This window comes from Equus przewalskii, chromosome 13, assembly GCF_037783145.1.
Source record: "Equus przewalskii isolate Varuska chromosome 13, EquPr2, whole genome shotgun sequence".
Lineage (NCBI taxonomy): Eukaryota > Metazoa > Chordata > Mammalia > Perissodactyla > Equidae > Equus > Equus przewalskii.
Window position 1 is genome coordinate 39,080,799 of NC_091843.1, and position 22,630 is coordinate 39,103,428.

Below are 22,630 nucleotides of genomic sequence, written 5' to 3' on the forward strand. Positions count from 1 at the left end.
ACTATGGGGAGCATAGGACTGCTCCTGCCTCATTTATAGGAGTGGTCTTACGTTTATATTTAAATTTGTCTTTACATGTGTTTTTAAATTTCATCCTTTAAAATGTCCACTTCTTTTAATTTATAAGATATTCAATATATCATTAATGTATATTGGGAGCGCGGGCTCAGACATTTTTGCCATTAGAGGCAGTTGTGATTAAAACAGGATGGGGAAACAATAATGTGGAGGCCACTGGTCTGTAAGATACTCTGGCACCTCCACCAGGAGGTTGAAAAGCCACCCTCTGTCCCTCTTTCATCACTCCCTCTGGGCCCAGGCCCCAGGAGAGGGGGAGGAAGCCACTTGGGCAGCAGGCCTCCCACCCTTGGCTCCCCAGCCTGGCCCCGTCCCCACCCCGGGCTCAGACACAGGTGTGAGGGTCCCTTTTCTTTCCAGTTTGCTACAGCCATAACCTTGCTTTAGGATATTTTGTTCTGTTCTAGAGCCCAACAAAGTCAGTATTTAGCTAATGAGCACCATATTGTGGAGAATGTAAGAGAGCCCATTGTTTCCCCTCGCTTTATGGAGGAACATGGCTTCCTGAGGTAAATTAATTTGCGGAAGGAGTCAGAATAACCAATTACTTTACAATGAGCAACGCCTTATGGCAGTCATGCACAGGGTGGGGCTCAGGGAAAACAGCACATGGTATACTTTTCTTCAACTTAAGTCTTTTAAGAAAAAACTTTCTTAAGGCTCTTATTAAGGTATTCAAGCTTTGAACTCTGAACGGTTCTAAAATGCTCCCGTTCTTCCTCATCTTCTTTGACTATCTCTGGAGGAGATGCAAGTGTTAGGGCACCAGACAAAAGGAAACAGGCCTACCAGGATGGCTGAATATGGCTCCTTGCCTGGTACGACAGATAGTTCAGAGCAGACCACAGAAGCATCTGGCAGTGAGCAAGGGCAAGACTTCCAAAGAGCAGAAAGTCACTAATGAGGGAGACGCGTCTGAGAGAAAAACCATGTGTGTACGTGTATGTGTGTGTGAGTGTGTGTGTGTGTGAGTGTGTGTGTGTTGGAGGGGTAAAAATTCAAGTAGTACAGAAGGGAATAGGTGACCTAAGTTCCATAACTGTTAGAAAACCAGATATATATATATATATATGAATCTTCATATTTAATGTTCACCTTCCAATTAGGCCTTTTATGAAAAAAGTGGGAGAAAATGCTCCCAGAAGGTATTTAAATTATTAACTCTAAACAGTTTTCAAAAGCCACCCTGAATCCTCTTTATCTCATCTTCTTTGAATATTTTTGAAAAAGAAGCCATTTTTCAAATAAAACACAACTGAGATAATAGAAGAGATGAAAATTTTTAAAAACAGGACAATAAAAGCCTGGAACATAGTAGACAAATATTTATTGAATTATCTATTTGTGAAATAAAGCTATAATGCTCTTTTGCAATTTGATTTTTTCTCTCAACAGTATATTTGGGGCATCTTGCCACGTTGGTTTGCGGTAATCGGTAGCATTGTTGCTCATTGCTGCATTGTGTTACCTTGTAGAGATGCGCTGTAATGTGTTTGACCCGATTGATGGACATTTCAGCATTCCCACTTTGTTTTCTATCACAATGAAAGCTTCAATGGACATCTTTTTGTGTTATCTTTGCACATGAGTGAGTCCTTCTGTAAGATGAACAAGTGGGGGTGATAAGACTGGGTCAAGGGGCATATGTGGGGGTGGGGGAAGAGGGGAGTGGGCATTCAGGATAAAGCATCAATACTTCTTCAGCAACTCTAAGTGAGAAGCAGGAAAGGGTTAGGACTCCTCAGCCCTGTCCCTCATTCCAGGCACTCTTGGCCCCATTCCCAATAGGGCTTCACCAACAGTCTGTGTTTGGGTAACCCCAAGAGCAGGCCCTAAGACAAGTATTCAAGTGCAAGTAGTTTATTTGGTAGGTAGTCTCAGGAAATACAAGTAGGGGAATGGGAAAGTGAGACAGGTATAAAGGATGTTTCATCAAACCATTTCCCACTATGGGCAGTTGGGGCTCAATCCTGCTGGGAAAGACTGTAATATACAGCCCAGAGTTACCCCAACCATGGCACATAGGAGCTGGGGTCCTTATCCATTATGCTCATGTCCTGTTATTGGTTGAGAACCGAGACTAGGAGCATTAAGGATCTGGCTCTCCCAACTTGTCCTGGGTCGAGGTCACGTGCATCCCTGCAGCTGGCAGAGAGCTGCAGATGTCTGGAAGGATCAGGGTAGAGATGAGTGCTGAGAGGGTACAGGCAGGGTAATGACAGCATCTGCTTCATCATTTCTCGGGAAGTGTCACAATTCCCAAACAGAACTAAAGACTCCTACTCAGTGGAAGAAATCAGAAATCTACTGATGTTTGCCTAGATGGACACGTGCCCCTTTTAGGCTGTCAGCCTTTAAAAGGTAAGGTTCTTATTATATAGTTCCTGGAGAGAGGTTGAGCCCCTTTCCACGATGACAGCCCCAATGGAGAATGTTTATACCCTGCCTGCTGCATATGAGAGCAGGGAGTGGCGCAAAGATTCAGGGACAGTTAGTGATGATTCAAGGTGGTAGTAGCCAGGTTAAGAGTCCAGCAATATGGTGAGTCTCCAGAAAAGTAGTGACGACAGTGTCATAGTCAGACTGTTCCCAGTCTCGTACCCAGCCACCCTGCCTCCATTGGTTCCTACCTGTTTTCCAAACCCGCTTCTCTTGTCTGTCCATTAGTTCTTGAAGCTTCTCAACAGCTTTCAAATAAAACAACAGAGAGAAGGTTTATGTTGTTTGCAATTAAGACGCTTACCTACTAGACAGAATCATTTCTCCTCTCCCTACACCATCTTCTTACAGAAATATCCATGCAGACATATAGAGAACTCTAACATTTCATTATAATGTTAGACATCAAACTACTGGGCAATGATTCTAGACATCAAGAGGACCCTCCATCAGTGACAGCCTGGACAAAGCCCAGTGGCGGATTGCTGGGGCCACAGGTAGGAAAAAAAGATAATGGGGATTTCCAACTGCTCTCAGTGTGGTCCAACACTTTAATGATGTCACCTTTCCCAACTATTGAAAGAGAAGAGCCACCCCATCAGCAATACCAGCATAGGGACAGCTTTCTAGGAAAGAGACAATAGGTGTCCTACACAGGGACAAAAATCAGGCTTGTGTCAGACTTTTCCTCAATACTACTATACAGCAGAAGACAACGGAGCAAAATGGTCAACGTTTGAGGAAAGGAAGTTCACAGCCATTTGAGGAAGGGAAGTTGAGTCCCCAAGAGATACTGATGCACCTAGTGGTTCTAGTGGGAGAAGGGCAAGAAATCTCTAAAACTGAAAACATTAAAGAAGATATGACCTGAAAACTGCAAAAGCAGGGGCCAGCCTGGTGGTATAGTGGTTAAGTCCACATGTTCCACTTCAGTGGCCTGGAGTTCATGGATTCGGATCCCAGGCATGGACCTATACATTGCTTATCAAGCCATGCTGTGGCAGTGTCCCACATACAAAATAGAGGACGATTGTCACAGATGTTAGCTCAGTGACAATCTTCCTCAAGCAAAAAGAGGAAGGTTGGCAACAGATGTCAGCTCAGGGCCAATCTTCCTCACCAAAAAAAAAAAAAAAGAAAGAAAGAAAGAAAGAAAAGAAAAAAAACTGCAAAAATATTTTTAAAAATTAACCAAAAAACTGGAAAAGGAGAAAAATTACTACTGAGAATGAAACTTGTGTTCTGGAAAATCAAAATGAGGGAAGCATCACATACACCCAGAGGCAAAAAACCCAAAGAAATGCAAATTGTGTGTACATGATAAGATTCATAAAGGGTAGCTTCGGGAGATGATCTGGCATGCAAATAGCAAGGGATCCTTAAGGCAAAAGGCATTGAAAGAGAACAATAATAACTTCCAAGTTGCACAAAATATTCCAAACTAATCATATCCTGGTGAAGCTTCTCAAATTCGAGGTTAAAGAGAAAATCCCACACATTTCCAGGCACAGAGGAAGCTTCTTTAAAGTGAATCAGATTGGTATTAAACTTCTCATCTGCAACAGTGGAAAAGAGAAGACAATGAAAGAGGGATCCTAGACTTTGAAAGAAAAGGACCGCATTCCAAGAATCTTACATCCAGCCAACTTATCATCCACGCATAAAGACTATTTTTCTGGACATGCAAGGACTCAGCAAGTACGCTAGTGTTTTCTAGGGGAAAGTACTAAGAAAAGTACTCTAACTAGGTTAAATTTAAATCAGAAAATAAAGATTGCAAGCTAAGGTTAGATGAAGATACAAAAACCATTTGGGAACATGAGCATACCATTTATGGTTGAACTGAAAGCCAATGATGACAATGTGACTAGGGACATTGATATCAGTGTTAAATGTTAAGAAAGATGGGAAGGAGTAAAAGCTTTTGAAGGAGGTTTGCATACAGGAGTGCCAACAAAAGTTTCACTTGGGACATCTCTGATTAGAGGAACAGAGGTTTAAGATTCTTCGGAAAAATTAAGTTAATATTATTGGAATTAAAATCTTCTACCAAATGACTACACAAAAAGGGGAAAACAAAGCCAATAAAATAAGTGTATATCTATCTTCCTCTATGTGTGTGCATATGATTAATAGGATATACGGCAAAATATTAACAATAAATGGTAGGATTATGGGTGACATTTCTTCTTTTTTACATTTACGAAAATAATGGAATAAAATTCTACATATGGAGGCAGGACCCGTTGTGCACTCGTTTGATGCTAGGGGTCTGCTTGGTCTGCCGGTACGCCTTTGGGGAACAGCCCCTCTCCAGTTTTGTACTCTCACTGTCTGACCGACGTGGCTGGCGCAACTGATGCGGGCAATCAGATGGCTCTGTCCTGGCAGTCGGTCCAGGGATTGGTATACGATCCAAGTGGAGAGTCAGACTTTGGATAACAATCTAGCTCTTTTATCTGAAGTAGCATGAGGTCATCTTGTCTGTCCCAGGATGAAGCCACTTCCGTCTGAATAACTCAGCGAGGAGAGAGAAGGAAGGAGAGATGAACAGAGGGAGCTGGACAGACCAGAAGAGACAGACAACTGATGACCAGTTGGAGCCTCTCTCCCCTGCTGGTTTCTTCCCCAGACTCCCCAGCTGTCTATGTCAATACAGTTCTCTTTTTCACTTGAGCTAATTTGGGTTGGTTTCTGTCACTTTAACTAAAAGAATCCTCACTGAGGCAGTGTCCCAGCTCCCAAAAGTTCAGGATGCATTTACTCACATGGCCTGGCTGGGTTTACTTTCACCAAGAATGCTTTCCCTTGCCAGTATGACAGGATTTTAACCCAAGATAGATTTTTCTATGAAAGCAACTCCGTTTGCACTCTCCTTACGATAAAAAGAGAGCTTTGGGGGGCTCCTCCTCTTACCGTTATCAAGTAGTTTGTCTGGACAATTCCACTGCCCTCCTCAGGCCCTATATCCTCCTCTGTACCTCCTGAATGGAGACCCTCATTCATAGAAAATCTGGCCCACTCCCACTGTCCAGCCCCATCCCCTCTCACCTTCCCTCTGCTCACTAAACTCCAGACAAGAGGTTTTTTTCTTTCATGACCTTAAACATGTCAAACTTTTATCTGACTGCAGGGCCTTCACCCACGCTGTTCCCCTTGCCTGGAACTTTCTTTCTTCTGAGACCCTCTCCTTCCTTCCGCTGGCTGCCTCCTCATGTGTCAGCTTGAATATTACTTGCAATATCCCTTCTTCCTACTTTCTTGACAATCCAATCTAAGATCTGACATCAACTTTCGTTTTACTCTAGGACTTTTCTTTCATAGCATTTATCACAAAACATAATTATACAGTTGGCTGTATTTCTGTAGACATCTCTTTCTTTCCTAGACTACAAGCCCCATGAGGGCAGGCCAAGGGGCTGTTTTTATCTTTGGCTCTATCCTTCATATCTACAGCAGTGCCTGACCCCTGGCTGGCCCTCCCTAGATAGTTGTTGAGTGGACCAGGGCGTGTTCATGACCAGCCATTAATACATTGGACAGTTCCTGGAACACAGGCAGAAGGCGGCCAGCTTTCGGGAACAGGGCATCCCTTATAAAGCTTGCCAGTGAGACACCACACAGATTAATGGCCTTTGCATCGACTGCAGCACAACTTAATAAAAAAAGAATCAGGAAGGAGAGTTTCCAGGAAAGCTCTGAAGGGGAGAGCAAATGGACGTCATGGAGCTGGGGAAGGCTCCGTAACCCCATTAGTCTCTTGCAGACATCAGCCAGGACTCACCTGCATGCTCCGCTGCAGAGAGTATTTCAGGGCCACTGTTCAACTAGATTAACTGGGAAACTCCTGGCATGATCAAATTTATTTTCACAGCATGAGAATGGTACCCATCAATTTCAGACGATGTATTAGAAACACTTAAGCAGCAAAGTTGGAGGAACTGCCTGATGAAGGGGTTGGACTCAGATCAGAAGGGAGGAGAGTGTTTTTAATATTAGAGTCATGTTTTTCAATTTTACAAGCATTTTTGTATTATTTGGTATTATTTCTCACAGCACAGAGTAATACCAGCGCAAGGACTTTGGAGTCAGCAAGAACTGGGTTTGAATCCGGCCCTGTTACATACCAGCTGTGTGACTCAAAGCAAGCTACTCAACCTCTCTGGGCCTTGGGGGTTTTTTTCTTCTGAAAATGGAGGATAAGATAAGAACCTACTACATAGGGTTAGAGTGAATGGGTGGGTATTAAAATGTCATAATCAATGCAAAGCACCTAACACAGTGCCTGGCACCTAATAAGCACCCAATACTTGTCAGCCATTGTTGTCTTATTGTTATTACTGGTGTTGTAGATGTAGGGAAAGCATCTAGAATGGTGAACGTCTGGCATATAGCAAATATCGATTGACTATAGTGACTCTTTTGGGTCCAGCAAAGGTGATATCCAAATATTTAATAACCCTGGCATGAGCCAATCAGAGGGAGGCTAAGCATTAACCTTCTGGTGGATCTGTGGGAGATGAGGACTAGGGTACCCAGGACAGAGGTTGGGGAAGACAGGGAAGGCTGTGATGGTGGAGGTCCCTTTGGGGACCTGGGCAGTGGCTAGTTACCAACCAGTTCAGAAGTATTTCTACATTTAACCCCCAAGATGGCTACACCAGTGTAAACCAGCTCATCCCCAGCAAGGAGCCAGTACTGAGTTAAACCTATGGAGGAGCTAACCCCCAGGGCACTGCTGGTTCTCACCCAGTTAGAACATCACCTCTGAATGCTCACTCACACCACCAGGGTCACCGTCCAGCCTCTGCCTCCATTCTGGACCCTTCTTCAGTCACTTTCTACACAGGAACCATCAATTCCCTCCACACCCAGCGACTTGCAGCCTCAAGAACACCTCCACTATCACACTTTGCATGGACTGGCCTCTCCCTGGAAACCCTTCCCAGTCCTCAAGGCTCACTCCATGTTCCCCTCTTCCTCCCCCGCACTATACCAGGCAGAGGTGGGAGCCAACCCCTCCCCCATCAGCAATATAGCAGCTCTCTCACTGCCCTTGGCTGTCGTCCCCCAACCCCAGCTGGAGACCCTCAGGGGTCCTGAATGCTCGCCGCACTTCTCACTCTCCACCAGGGCTGTCAGAGCCTCCAACGGTCAGAGGCCAGAGGACTGACTCCCACTCAGGAAATAGCCAGTCTCTATTTTGAGCAGAGGAACGTGTCACACCTCCCTGGGCCAGGACACCTCCTCCCTTGCCAAGAAACCACACTCCAACTGCGCTCAGCCAATGACCTTTAAGTGCTGGTCTGCAGAGGCCTCCAGGACATTTCAAGTTGCCTAAATCCTCTGAGCCTCCAGAAAGTAAATCTTATTTTCTCTTTCTTCCCACCAGCGAGCTATATATAGCCCCATACACAATAGCTAACCTTGGAGGTTAGAACATTTGGACAGGCTTGGCCTATTGTCTCAACAGCTGCCCACCTGCAGCCGGAGGCGGGCAGCCGCCCAACTGGGAGCTGCCTGCAGGGAGGGGTCCTCAAAGAGAGAAAGGAAACAAGTCCAGCCTGCTCAGGCCCCACAGGTCATGGCTCTGACACTTATTTGCTGTGCAATTTTGCATAGGTGACTTGAGGCCTCTGAGCCTCACTTTTCTAAACTGTCAAAATATTATAAATTTGTTGGGAGGGCCAAAAGGATTACTGTATACATTTGTCAAGAATTTGACTCGAGGCTGGGGTCATGGTGGTTGCTAAATAAAAACTTGCTGTTAATTTTATTATCCAGTGACTTTTGGAGACTGCTGGGTGTTTGGGAAATTGAGAAAAACGTCTTTTCTCTTTCTGTCTCTCACAAACACAGCACACTCACAGACACACACTGAAAAAAAGCTACTTGCTCTTCATCTTCCTTAATGTTCAACTCTTATCACTGATGTCTTATCACTAAGCTCGTTCCTAACATTTGTGGGGTAAAAAGCAGAGTCATAGGGAGGCCCATATACTGTAGGCCTATATACTAAACAGCTTATTGAGGTATAATTGACACACAAGAAGCTGCACACGGTAGGTTTTGACATATGTGTACACCCGTGAAACCATTACCATAAGCAGATAGTGAACACAATACTCCCAAAAGATCCCTTTAAAATTCCACCCTCTTATAACCTCCCACCTGACCCCCACCATCCCGAGGCAACCACTGTTCGGCTTTCTCTCAAAACAGATTAATTTGCATTTTTTAGAGTTTTATATACATGGAACCATATATACAGACACACACAGATATATACATATAATTATTTTGAGATTCATCCATGTTGATGCAAGTACCAAGATTTTATTCCATTCTATTGCTGAATAGTATTCCATTGCATGGATATGACATGGAGTGTTTATCCATTGTCCTGTTTATAAATATTTGAGTTGTTTTCTATTTGGGGATATTATGAATGAAGGTGCTAGGAATATTTGTGTACAAGATTTTGTTTCAATACATGGTTTCTTTTCTCTTGAGTAAATAGCTAGTAGTGGAATGCTTGGATCAGATGATACGTGTATGTTTAGTGCTTTTTTTTTTTTGCTGAGGAAGATTTGTCCTGAGCTAACATCCGTGTCAATCTTCCCCTATTTTGTATGTGGTTTGCTGCCACAGCATGACCAGTAGTGTAGGTCTGCGTCTGGGAACCAAACCCAGGCCACTAAAGCAGAGCACACTGCATTTAACCACTAGGCCACGGGCTGGCCCCTTTTGTCTAGTTTTTAAAGAAATTGCCAAACTTTTCCTTCCAGAGTGATTTTATCATTTTACATTCACCTCCGCGCCCCCCCCCACCCCCACCCCACCAGCAGTGTATGAGAGTTCCAGTTCCTCCACATGCTTACCAACATTTGGAATGGTCAGTCTTTTCATTCTAGCCATTCTAATAAATGTGTGGTGGTATCACCTTGTGGTTTTAATTTGAATTTCTCTAAAAACAAATGATACTGAGAATTTTTTATCATGTGCTTATTTGCCATCCATATATCTTCTTTGGAAAAAATGTCTGTTAAGACCTTCGGCCCATTAAAAAAATGAGCCGTTTGCTTTCATCCTCTTGAGTTTTGAGAGTTCTTTTATATTTCGTGTACAAGCCTTTTATAAGGTATACGACTTGCAAAGATTTTTCTCTCAGTCTGTGGCTTATCTTTGCATTTTCTTAACAGCATCTTTCAAAGAGCAGAGTTTTAAATCTTATCTTTTTATTTTTATTTATTTATTTTTTTCTACTTTATCTCCCCAAACTCCCCCCTGTACACAGTTGTATATCTTAGTTGCACGTCTTTCTAGTTGTGGGATGTGGGACGCCGCCTCAACATGGCCTGACGAGCAGTGCCATGTCCGCGCCCAGGATCCGAACCCTGGGCCGCCGCAGCAGAGCTGGTGAACTTAACCACTCGGCCACGGAGCCAGACCCTAGAGTTTTAAATCTTGATGAAATTCAATTGATCAGTTTTTTTTTTCTTTTATGAATCATACTTTTTGATCTCATATTTAAGAAATCTTTGCCTAGCTCAAGGTCAAAAATATTTTCTCCTAGAAATTTTATGGTTTTTAGGTTTTACATTTAGGTCTATGATCCATCAATAGGTTTTGTTTTGTTTTTTTTTTGCCACTCCATTTTGTATGTGGGGGGAGGATGTATGGCCCAAACTTCATTTTTTTGCATATGGATAAGCAATTCTTTCAGCCCTATTTGTGGAAAAGACTACACCTTTCCCACTGAATTGCCTGTGCAGATTTACTAAGAAAATCAGTTGTCTACTTTTGGAGTCTCTACTCTGTTCCATTGATCTATTTGTCCATCTTTATGTCAATATCACACTATCTTGATTACTGTAGTCTTAAAATCGGGTAGTGTTAGCCCTCCAATTTTATTCTTCTTTTTCAAAGTTGTTTTGACTAATCTAGGTCCCTTAATTTTTATATGAATTTTAAAATCAGCTTGTCAATAGTTAACAAAAAAGTTGGCTGGAGTTTTTATCAGAGTGTATTGCATCTACAGAACAATTTGGAGAGAACTGGCGACTTAACAATATTGAGTCTTCTGACCCAGGAACAAAGTATGTTTCTCCATTTATTTAGGTTTTCTTTAATTTGTCCCAGCAAGGTTTTGTAGTTTTCAATCTATGGATCTTGCATATATTTTGTTCTATTCATCCCTAAGTATCCAATAACTTTTGGTGCTATTGTAAATGGTATTTTTAAAAATTTTATTTCAGTTGTTTCTTACTATAAATGGAAACACAATTGATTATTGTATGCTGATCTTGTATCCTGTAACCTTGCCAAAATCACTTATTAGTTCTAGTAGCTTTTTGTAGATTCCATCTGTTTTTTATAGAGATGATTATGTCATTGATCGATATGAACACTTTTACTTCTTTCTCTCTAAATTGGATAACTTTTTTTGACTTATTACACTGACTAGAACCTTCAGTATAATGTTAAATAAAAGTGATCAGAGTGGACATCCTGTCTGGTTCTTGAACTTAGGGAGGGAAAGCCACTCAGTCTTTCACTTTTAAGTATGATATTAGATGTAGGCCTTTTGTTCGATGCCCGTTATCAGAGTGAGGAAGCCCTCTACTGTTCCTAGGTTGCTGAGAGTTTTTTCTAAAATCAGGAATGGATGTTGGATTGTTAAATGCCTTTTCTGCATCTATTGGTATGGTGAGATATATATACAGTTTGTTAATATACTGAATTATGTTGACTGATTTTCAAATGTTAAGCTGACCTTGCATATCTGGGATAAATCCCCTTTAGTCATGAGGTGTTACCCTTTTTAAAGATTGTTGGATTCTATGTGCTAAAATTTTGTTTAGAATTTTTGCATCTATCTTCATGGGGGCTATTGGTCTGTTGTTTTCTTGTAATGAGTTTTTCTGGTATGGTATTAGAGTAATGCTAGCCTCATAAAATGAATTGGCTTCTCCTTGGGTGTGGTCTGTTCTTGGGAGGTTATCCTGAGAAAAAGGCCCAGAAAGACCCTGGAAGATCCTCAGGGCTGTTCTGGCAGGTGATTTGAGTGTTCTAGTTACCAGGAGGCTGATATAGAAGAGTTCTGGGTATGCATTTTCCCTTGGTTCCTCAACGATTCCTCATTGCATTGTGGAGAGCATTGTAGGCAGGGCTCTTTAAATCAGTTAGCATAGGGCTGGGCCCATTTTGCCCAGGACTCAGGCACACCACTTCCCTGAAGCCTTCTGGAGTCCTGGCTAGCTATCATCTGCAATCTCTGCCCTCTATGAATCTAACCCCTCTCCCTGCTAGAAACCTTCCTGTGTGAATCATCCTGGCGAAAACCCTCCCCAGTGACTTTTCAACTTCTCTTTGCTACCACCTCCTTCCCAACAGCATTTAGACATGCACGAGGCTCTCTTCTGAAAGACCAACAACAAAACAAAAGCTCTCCCCAGTCCTGAACCCTAACCACCCTTGCTCCCTCTCTCCTTTCACAGCCCAACTTCCAGAAAGAGCTGAACGCCGTCATTCTGTCCCTATGTCCCATTCACTCCCCAACAAACAGGAATCTGACCCTCATCCTCACCACTCCTGCCAAGGTCACCAAAAAACTCCTTGCTGCCAGTCACTCAGGAGCCCTTCTCTGCTTGACTGTTCACGGCTGTTGGCATTGTTGTCTGTATCCCCATCTTGATTCCTCTTCTGTTGATGTCTCTGACAGCCTGGCCCTCCTCCTGCCTTTCTGGCTTTTGCTTCTTCCACAGACTCCTACATATTGGTGCTCCCCTGAGATTTATTCTCTCTTCTCATTCCTCAGACTGATCACCAAATTCCAGATGCTTACCCCATCGGCACAAGCAGCCACGTATATTTGCTCTGATGGTGCACTGGGTGACTCCAGAGAGCACCATTCACATTGTGGTCACTCTGAAGGGCAATGCCCAGATGTGAGTTATGCAGAACCTGGCCGTATGTGGTCGCCCTGCTTGTACCTACTCCAAACATACCTTGACACCCTACAGAGCAATAGTCTATTACATCTCTTGATATAAGGCTTTTGAAAGCTGAATCGCCCCTTACTCATCTCTGAAGGGCCTGGCACACAGTAGATGATCTTTAAGGGTTTGTTGAACGGATGAACTCACGACCCAATCCCAGCCAGTGTAGATTTTTCCATTGAGAAGGGCCGCCATGCCATCAGTGTGCAGTCGTACTTCCTTTGGATGACGTGTCCTTTTGGACTGGAGGAAGGGGACTGTTTGCTAACCCTCTCCTCAGCAGACATTACCATTCTTTGAGCCTGTGCATCCTACTCTGCCTCTCTGAACCTCAGTTTGCTCATCTAGAAAATAACAGGGTCTACTTGCAGACTGTGGTGAGGTTACCAAAGGAAAGGTATGGAAAGCTCCCCTGTGTTCTGTCCCCTCCCCTCACCCCAGGACACTCAGAACAAAACCTCTGGCTAAAGAATACCCCGGGAAAAAATTGTTTTACTGATCATGAAAGGACATCTAAAGAGGAAAGGGAGCCAAAAACTCGGAGGTATAAGCTGCCTGACCTCTGCTAGCCCTGAATTTCAAATCCACTCCTGTTGTTAGTGTCATTTACTCACTCATCCATTCATTTAATAAATATTGAGTTTTTGCTACTGCCCAGTGCTGTGGCAGGCACTGTGGAGACAAGGATCACTTGTAAGACAGATACGGTCCTTGTCCTCATGACACTGTGCTTTACCACACTTGGAAATGTCTGGGTTTACTTAGGTGTGTACTTGCTAATGGAGGAAAAACAAGCTGATGTGACAAAGAGTAAGAGAGCGAAGGTGTGGAGAGGAGAGAGGTGGCCCTTTAGATAGAGTGTTCAAGTAAGGCCCCTCTGAGGAGGTGGCATGTGAGTTGAGTGTTAAAGAATGAGATTGGAGGGTGGGGAGATCTCTGCGAAAGACCTAGAAAGGGCATACTTGAAACGGTGAAGGCAACGTGGTTGCAACAAAACCAGGAAAGAAGACAGGGGCACCAGGTACCATCAGAAAGACAGGCAGGCACCAGATCATCCTGGGAACAGGGTCTGGGTTGGCTTCTAAGAATGAGAGGTGGTCTTTCAGAGTGCTGAGCAGGAATCCATGTAATCTGCTTTGGGGTTTACAAAGATGAGGGATTTCCTACTGTCCCAGGCATTTGCCCACCAGGGGGAGCACCTGGAACGCATCCACTGAGTCCTTCCCTCTCTGGGGCCTGTCTCATTCCTAAACCCAGGCTCCAGGCTCGAAAGCCAGGGCTCAGCTCAGGGTCAGGGAATGGACTGGAGGGGAATGACTGTTGGCAATTACTTTGGCAACTGCTTACTGAGACTGCTGCGTACCTGGCCTGCGTGAGGCCCATGATTACAGCATAACGTCCCAGGCCTTCATCAGGTATATACCATTAATATAGGCCCATTTGTGGATGGCAACTTGGCAATCACAATTTTAAATGTGTATGCTACTCAGCCCAGCAATTCTGCTTCTGGGAATTTAGCCTCAAGAAATACTTGTCTGTGTTCACAAAGAGGCTTGTGCCAAGATGTTCATTGGAGCACTATTTTGTAAACTAGTGAACAAACCAGAAACAACTTCAATGTCCAGTCCTACCAGGGGAATGGTAAGATAAACCATGGTTCACGTCTTTGTGGGGAGCTATTATAAATAGTGAGAGCTCTCCAGACGCTGTCGTGAGAACACATCCCAGACACACCGCGAAGGTTCCCCAAAGCTGGTCTAGAGCAGTCCCATCAGATCAAACAAAACACAGCCATGACCCAAATAAGGCTCTCTATTTTTATTTACCTTTATACGTAAATTTATAGAAAGAGGACTAGAAAGAGGCACAGCGAACTTTTAAGAAAATAGCTGTTAGCGCTGGGGAGGGGTCTGGACTGGTAGCTAGGATTAGGTCAATGGTGGCTTTCATTACCTGCACTGGTTTTAACTTTTCATGTGGTTTTTGTTTCATACAAAACGTATACAAAAAAACCAATTAATGAAAAGTTTGAGCTTGATGTCACACAGCTAGGAAGCAAGGGAGCTGGGCTTCAACCCAGGTTGAGAAAGCACAGCTTCTAGTATAAAGCTGTTCCACTCTCCCCAGTCACTCGCTCAACAAACCTTTATCGAAGGTCTTCCGTGGACCGGGCGGTGCTGGGCACTGGGAAACAGCAAAGAACAAAATGCAAGATCACCGTCTAGTGGAGTTTACCAGTTGTTTGAAATATTTAAAAGCAAGACAGGCAGACAGACGGATGCTACAGGTGACTCCTCCTCTTTCTTGAGAGTTTAAACTTTGGTTTCCTGCCTGAATAATTGTGCCTGTCTATTCATCTGCAAAATGGAGCAACATTACCCACGTCACGGAGTTGCTCTGGCCATTAAATGAAGTGAATGTTTAATCCAGAGCTTGGCACTGTGGCGTGTGCTCCATAAACGGGGACATTCTCATCATCCTTGAGGTCTCAGTCCCCCTGTTAGCAATTGTGTGGGTAAGGTCTCCATCCAGTTCCTGAATTCTCCACAAGGAAAGCGTAGACGAGGCGGTAGGGTGGGGAAGGAAGAAATGACTAGCCCTACCTCACCCTTGACAGGGAGCTTCTCGTGAGCCATGAGGCTCTAAGGCATGCGGCCTGCGGGTCCTATCCTGGGCCCGGTGCCTGATAATCAATCATTCATTAGTTCACTCACCTCCCCGTACAAAAACCATTCGCTGATCAGGAGCCTTGTGTCCCCAGGGCCCAGCACAGAGATGAAACGAGCTGACCTCAGCCCTCGGCAAGCTCACAGGCTGCTCCTGGACCATTTTGTGGAGCGTCCTGGTCTACCAGGGTCTGCTCCGGGACACTCTGAAAAGCTTCTAGGAGGAGAGGATTTCTCGGCGGCCCTGACCTGCTCAGCCGGGCCCTCGGCCTTCCCCTCGCGTCGAGGATCCCCCTCCCTTTCCGTGGTTCCGGGTGCAGGAATCAGGCCAGGGAAGGACAAGCTCTGAGGACACCGAGCAGGGCGCGGGCGGGACCCGGTGACGCAGACCGCTCGGAGGCGTGGACTGGAGGCAGCCCGCCCCGCCACGTCACTCCACTGGAGTGTTTAGAGGCTACGATCGCAGACCGCTTCACGGGTCGGCTGTAGCTCAAGCGGTTACTTCGCAACTTCAGAATGCTTCTGGACAACTCCTTCCAGGGTTCGAGACCCGCGGGCGCCCTCTGACCCTTTTGTGCCAGACTGCTCGGAATTCTGTATAATTCTTTCTCTTTGAGGATATTAACATCTGTTCACCATGGCTCCTAATTTTGCCTAACTGCTTAGTTAATCGTTTGATAACATAAGTTGGGGTAGCTTTGATGATCTTGCGAGTGTATGAAGAGGCTCACGCCTGGGCCCGGAGTCCGCCTGGTCCTATACCAAGACTCACTGACCAGTCTCTGCTGCGAGGTGGGATACGTGACGGCAGAAAAAAACAAAAAACAAAGCTCGCAGCCGGAGACTCAGGGTCAAGGTCAGAGCCCGGGACCCGCAGGCTGCGGTGTGGAGCATGGATTTCATCCCAAGTACACCAAGAGAGCCTCTGGAACTTTAATAACAATCGCTCCATGTACTGTTATTTTATCCTTAGATTATTTTCTCCGCGTGGACCGCGGTCTACAGCGTCTGCTCGATCAACCACAGCGGGGAGACCTCCCCCTCCTTACCCTGCAGCTGCCCCGAGGTTTTCTTTGGGACCTCTAACGCCCCCGGTTCCTTGTTCGGGACGGTGCCTGCACTGTTTTACTCTGGTGGAACCTTCCTCCGCACGCCTCCCTCCCAATCCAACGGAGCTCTCCCCTCTTACCCTCCTACTACCCCTGACTGGTTTCCTTTAGAGCGCGTGAGCAATTTCCAGACACTTTCCGTGATCTTGTTTAAAGTGGGGCTCCCCTCTAGACTCGGAGCCGCACGGGCGCAGGGACCTCGGACCGGCGCTGCGGCCGCGGCACCTCGCACGGCGCCCGGTACATCGAGCCCGGGCTGACCGGGTTCACGCGCAAAGGAGTACACAAGCACTGTTCCTCCGAAATTCCCATACGTGGAGGTGCAGGCTCAGGACTGGCAGGTCTCCGGGGCTTTAGATACACGTGTTGCCGAAGTTCCCTATTGAAAAGTCGGGTTGATGCGGGGAAGGGGCCTTGGTTCTCAGCGGGGGAAATGGTGCGGCCCTAGGGAGGCCGCGACTGCGCGCCCGGAGACCGGGGGATGAGGGCCGGCGGCAGTGGGATGAGGGCCAGAGGCAGGGGGCATGAGGGACAGAGGGGAGGCCATCCTGGGGGCGCTCTCGGCCTACTTCCCCGACTCCTCCTTTCGGCCCTCGGAGCCCCTGGGGGACCTCGGATCAGCTGTCCGGCCTCGCTGTCCGTCCCTCCTGGCTCTGGTGATGTCCCTCGATCACGCCGCCGCGTTGTCTCCTGGTTCCATCTCTCTGCCCGGGCGCTGCCCCCACCGCCTCGCTGCACGCGGCTCAGCCCTCAGGCCTCGGCTCTGCCCCAGCGGCCCTGCGAACGCTGAGCGCGCCTCCCCTTCTGCCTGCTCCCGAGCCAGAGAAAGTCCCCGGGACTGCGCGCCCTTCGGGTGCTCCTCGAGCCGGCGGGTGCTGAGAAGGTCCTCGGAGCTCGTGCACCCCCTCTGCTCCCCACTCGATCGACTGCAGGCTCCTGAAAGGGGGCTGGGAGCGGCGAGCCGCCCGTGGGCAAGCACCTCCATTTGGGGGAAAATGGTCCTGGCGCGGAAACAGGAGCTCCACCCCCACCAGGGGACCTTGAACCTTACAAGGGAGAGGAACTGAGCTAGTGAGGGAAACTGCTGAGCTACACCCAGCTTGAAAACTGAGATATTAACAGCGATGAGGGGGGATTAAATATGACAATTTGGTCAATCCTCATGTTCTAATTTTCCATAAAGAACACATTATATACTTATTGTAAAACGAAACAAACGACAAACCCTTCCTGCTTTGGTTAGGAGGACACCTCCCACCAGGCATCACTTGAGGATCTTCTTAAAACTTAAGATTCCCAGCCTCGTCAGTGGAATCAGAATCATCGGGTGGTGCCCGGGAATCTGCATTTTAAAGAACTCTAGGGTGACTGTTGCATCTTTCCTCTCCTCAAACCTCCTCCCCAACTGATGGCCCTGCCTTATGTTTCATAAAATGGGTTCATGTAGACACAGAATTTCCTGGCCTGCCCACCACCAACGTCAAACCTTGCCTGCTGTGGTCCTCGACTCTCCGCTTGCCTTCTGTCCATTTCTAGTGGAGAAGCTGTCCGGGAGAGGGCATCACAGGTGACCCCCTCCCCCGACTCGGGACCTGGATCCCAGCCCCTAACCTCCTTCTGCGTCTCCAGCCTCTCCTTCTCTATTGAATTATTCCCTTTAGCCTGCAAACTTGCCTTAATGTGGTGCATCTAGGGGAAGTGGATATGGTCTCCCCCTTCAAAACAAAACATGCACAAACAAAAACACCTCCCCCTAACCCATCTCCCGGCCTGACAGCATCCCAGATTTTTGCCCCTTCATGACAAAGCATCTCTGTCTCCATTTATTAGCCTTCCATTCTCTTCTCAACCCACTCCAAATGAGCTGCTCTTCTACCAGTCACTAGCCTGTATCAAGGTGAACTCAGGCCAAATCCAAGGGTCCATTCTCTTTCCTTAACTCATTCCACCCCAGCAACTTTAGCGACACTTTCTCCTCTAAGCCTCCGGCCACCACCCTCTCCTCCTTGCCCTCCACCTCGCTTGCCAGTCTTTCCCAGTCTCCTTTGCTGGCTCCTCCTCTGTCAGGCCTCCAAGGAGCGGAGGGCCCACAGTTCCACAGTCTTTTCTGTGACTATCCTACCCCTGCTCTCTCCCTCTGTGACCTCATTCAGGCCCCAGGCATTAGACTGTCTGTAGGGTGATGATTTTCAAATGTATATCTCAAGCCAGGTCTTTTCTGACCTTTGGATTCAAACATTCAATTGCCTACCTGAAATGTCTCAAACATTTCAGACTTGAATTAACCAAACCTCTTGATCCCTTCCCACCCAAACCTGTTCCTCCTTAGTCTTTCCCGTCAGGAAATGGCAGCACCGTGCCCTCTGTTGCTTAAGTCAGAAATTTGGATGTGATCTTTCATTTTTCTTTTTTCCTCACTCCCTCAAATTCAATCCATGAATGAGTCCTTTTGGTTCTACTTCTAAAATGCATCCTTAATTCAGTCACTTCTCATCATTACCACTGCAACCTGGCTCGAATAAATCCTGACTCCATCGCCTTTCACCTAGACTACTTGACAGCCTCCAGATGGGCTCCCTGCTGTCTTTTAGCACCCTCCAGCTCATTCTTTGTACAGCAGAGTGATCTTCCCTTTCAGTTTTCTATTACGAAAAAAGCAAGGAAACGCTTAAAACTCCCAGGGTCACATTAGAAGGATACAGAAGCTGGCTGGTCCAGATGGGCATGCAGAGATGACCTGGGCCCACTCGAATCCCTGAATCTGAATCTCAGAGGATGGTTGGAGACACACCCCATCTTTAATGCTAGAGCCTCGGGTGGGAAACAACTGGATGCTGAAAAATGCATATATTTGGCAGAAGATGAAGTGGAGACAGCACTTTTCTTGCTTAAGTGCAGCTCTAAGGGGCTGCCTTCATTGGCTGTTGGTGTGTAGCCCTTGAGGTTTCCTTTGTTTCAGACCTGAAACAGCATCAGGGCAACACAGATTCTCTTCTCTGTGAGGAGCTTGTCCCTTACCTATCAAGAGCCTCCTGGGGGCCAGCCTGGTGGCGCAGCGGTTAAGTTCCCACGTTCCACTTCACGGCGGCCCAGGGTTCGCCGGTTGGGATCCCGGGTGCAGATATGGCACTGCTTGGCATGCCATGCTGTGGTAGGTGTCCCACATGTAAAAGTAGAGGAAGATGGGCACAATGTTAGCTCAGGGCCAGTCTTCCTCAGCAAAAAGAGGAGGACTGGCAGCAGATGTTAGCTCAGGGCTAATCTTCCTAAAGAAAAAAAAAAAGAGCCTCCTGGGTGGGGCTGCACCCTGCTGAAAGGAATGGCCAGTCTTGCTGGTGTCCTGGTTTTTAAGGACCAGGGCCTTTCATCCAGGGCCAGGCAGAACAGCTGGGCTTTGAATAGCCTCCTGTGACCTCCCCAGAGCCCCGGTGTGGGAGCTGGAGGGCTGGGCCTGTTCTCTCAGAAAGGGGAAGGGCCCAATTATTACGCCCCCGGTGGCCGCCCCCAGTGGCCCAGGGCCCTTGTTCTCTCCTGCTTCTTCCACTCTCCTCTGTAACTGAACCCCCGCTCTTCAGCAGCCGGGGGGACTCCAGCTCAAAGAGGCACAACCATTTTTGGCTCTGTGTTTATTTTAGAAGGAGATCATTCAGAACTGTCCCAAAGACTCCTGTCTAGAAGCCAGTAGTCCTGGGGATGAAGGAATGTGTCCTTGAAAAGGATGCCTGGTGACCTTGTGGGGATGGAGATCCTGCCACCTGACCTCGGGGGCGGGCATGGGGTTGGTGGGATGGCATATCTTCAGGGTAGGGAAGGAAGAGGACCCTGCCAATCCTGAGAGCTGAATCAGTGAGTTCAAGCTGTCCCTTCCATCTTTCTCTTGCTTTTTTATCCTCATTGTGTCCCCAGTGACAAGCACTGCGCTTGCATGGAGTAGGGCCCAATGAAGAGACGGTGAGTAAATGAATAAGGTATAAATGACTCACAGGGCAGTTGTCCCATGAACAGGACACTCAGAGTCCGAAAGCTCTTCTTTCTTTAACACTCCTGGGGCTTGTGTGGATGGGTGGGGTGGAGGCACACAGAGTCAGTGTGGGCTAAGCTAACAGACACTGACTAGCAGACACTGGTGAATTCTTCACATCACAAACAGCAACCTGCTTTGGGTTCTTTAACCGAGTGCCTCCACCCACAGTTTTGCAGGAACACAGGTAATTGGTAAAGCAGCCTTGCCCCCTACATTCACCCCCACCTGGCATGTGAGGATTTCTTTGAGCCTCAGTTTATTCATCTACAAAATTGGGGGTTTACAGATAATATTACCTACCTCATAGGTGAGAAAATATTAATTGTAAAGAGACCATTAACCATACACATTAATTAACCTTACATACAGTTAAAAACAAGAAAATAGGCCCCAAATGGAGTCACTTATACTAAGCCCCATGTCACCAAACAGACTTAATTACAGTTTTGGCCTTTCCTGGAAATGCAATCTTGAACAGTCAATCAGGAGTCACCAGGTCAGCACTAGTGAGGTCGTCTGCCTGATAGACCCCTGCCATCCCCTAAAGGAAAGGGACCTTGCCACAACTAACCCACTTTTTCTTGTCTAACTTCCTTGTTCCCGCTCCCTTCTGCCTATAAGTCTTTCATTTGGTACAGCTCCTTAGAGCTCTTTCTATCTGCTAGATTGGATGCTGCCTGATTCACAAATCATTGAATAAAGCCAATAAGATCTTAAAATTCACTCAGTTGAATTTTGTTTTTTTAAAAGTTTGCATGTTAGCTAACATACCATTAACTAACACAAGAAATGGTACTACCGCTTCTCCTCCCAGCCCCCGTTCCCAGCACCGTGCCATTCAATACATATTTATTGAAAGAATCAATGAATGAATGTTCAGAATGCTAATCCCACTCCCTCTTTTCAGAGGCCAGGGAGATCCCACTGCTTTCCAGAAATGGGTGTTTAAGCTCCAGAAACTCATGCATTAAATTGAGAAAAAACCCCAACGAACTCTGCATTGCATCTCCCTGGCAGCTGTTGGTGAACCAATAAATAGACATCTGGAGAGAGGGCTGAGCCACATCTCATTAAAATCACAAAGTCAATGGCTTCCCTTCAAAAATGTTCTTTTCCTATTTGCATAATGATACCAAAGTTGCTGCCCTTGACCTTGTCAGGAAGCTGAGAATCCAGGCTGGGCTCCAGATGTGGCTGGCAGGACCCTCCTCTGCTTCCTGCTCAATCTGACCTGGCTTCTGGGGAAACAAAGCTTTGCCTTTGGAATGCAAAGCAGAGACTGAGAGAGCCAGACCCCTTTTTCTGCTGGCTCTGTCCCAGCAGATGTGGCCCATTTCTGTAACAGGGGTCTTTAACCTGTACCCTGCATCAGAATCACCAGAGAGCCTTGTTAAAACTGCAGGCTCCACCATGAGTTTCTCATCCAATAGGTTGGAGCTGGGCCCGCCTCCCCCGCCCCCAAATTTTCGTTTTTCACGAGTTCCCAGGTGACGCTGCTGGTCCCAGGACTATACTTTGAGAAACATTGGTCTAGCTAGGGCAGTTCTTCCAAATCTGCTGGGACACTTACCACTCAAAGCATGGCCCCTGGACCAGCAGCATCCATGTCACCTGAAAACTTGTTTGAAATACAAACTCTGAGGCTCCATCTCAGACCTATTGAATCAGAATCTTCATTTTAACAAGTCTGAGAAGCACTGAGCTGAGCTGCGTGGGGGTGGTGTCCACTATGCTAATTCCTGGGCTTCACCCTGGCCCAACTGAAACACAATCTCCCAGGGTAGAGCCTAGGGATCTGCATGTGTAACAAGGTCTCTAGGGGGTTCTTACACATGGCTGTGTGGGAGAACCACTGCTCCGCGCGTCAAAATCACCCAAGGAGGTTTTGAAACTACTGAGGCCCCAATTCCCTTATGACCAATTAAAATCAGAGTCTCTGGCACTGAAGTCCAGATTTCAGAATTTTAAGAAACCCCATTGAGGATTCTAACATCCTCAGTACTGCTAACACACAGCAGCAGTACTGAGCACCACTGACTGCTCTGCAGGTCGTTGCTGAATGCATGCCTTCCCCTTGGCTACTAAGAATCCCGGCTCCATCACTTATTTAACGATGCCTCCTTGCGTAAATTATACAACCTCTCTGGGTCTCAGTTCCCCTCGCTGTAAACTGGAACAATGATAAGATAACAAATGAGAATGTGAGTGTAAACTACCTAGCGTGAGGTTTTGTACAACAAGGCCTTCAGGGAGAAGGGGCCTTTTCTCCTCCTGAGAAGAAGATTATGATGATTGGCACTAGAGGGTGGGGCT

At 46.5% G+C, this 22,630-nt stretch overlaps 1 long non-coding RNA gene across 1 annotated transcript; it reads right to left on the reverse strand.

The window, feature by feature from the left end:
* Nucleotides 1–1,395: 1,395 nt before the first annotated feature.
* Nucleotides 1,396–15,917, reverse strand: LOC139075095 (uncharacterized). The gene is made up of 4 exons (XR_011525142.1): nucleotides 15,233–15,917; nucleotides 14,663–14,702; nucleotides 2,709–2,765; nucleotides 1,396–1,676 (listed from the first exon to the last, which is right to left on the reverse strand). It is a non-coding gene; the product is annotated as an uncharacterized lncRNA (long non-coding RNA).
* Between the last annotated feature and the right edge of the window lie 6,713 nt (nucleotides 15,918–22,630).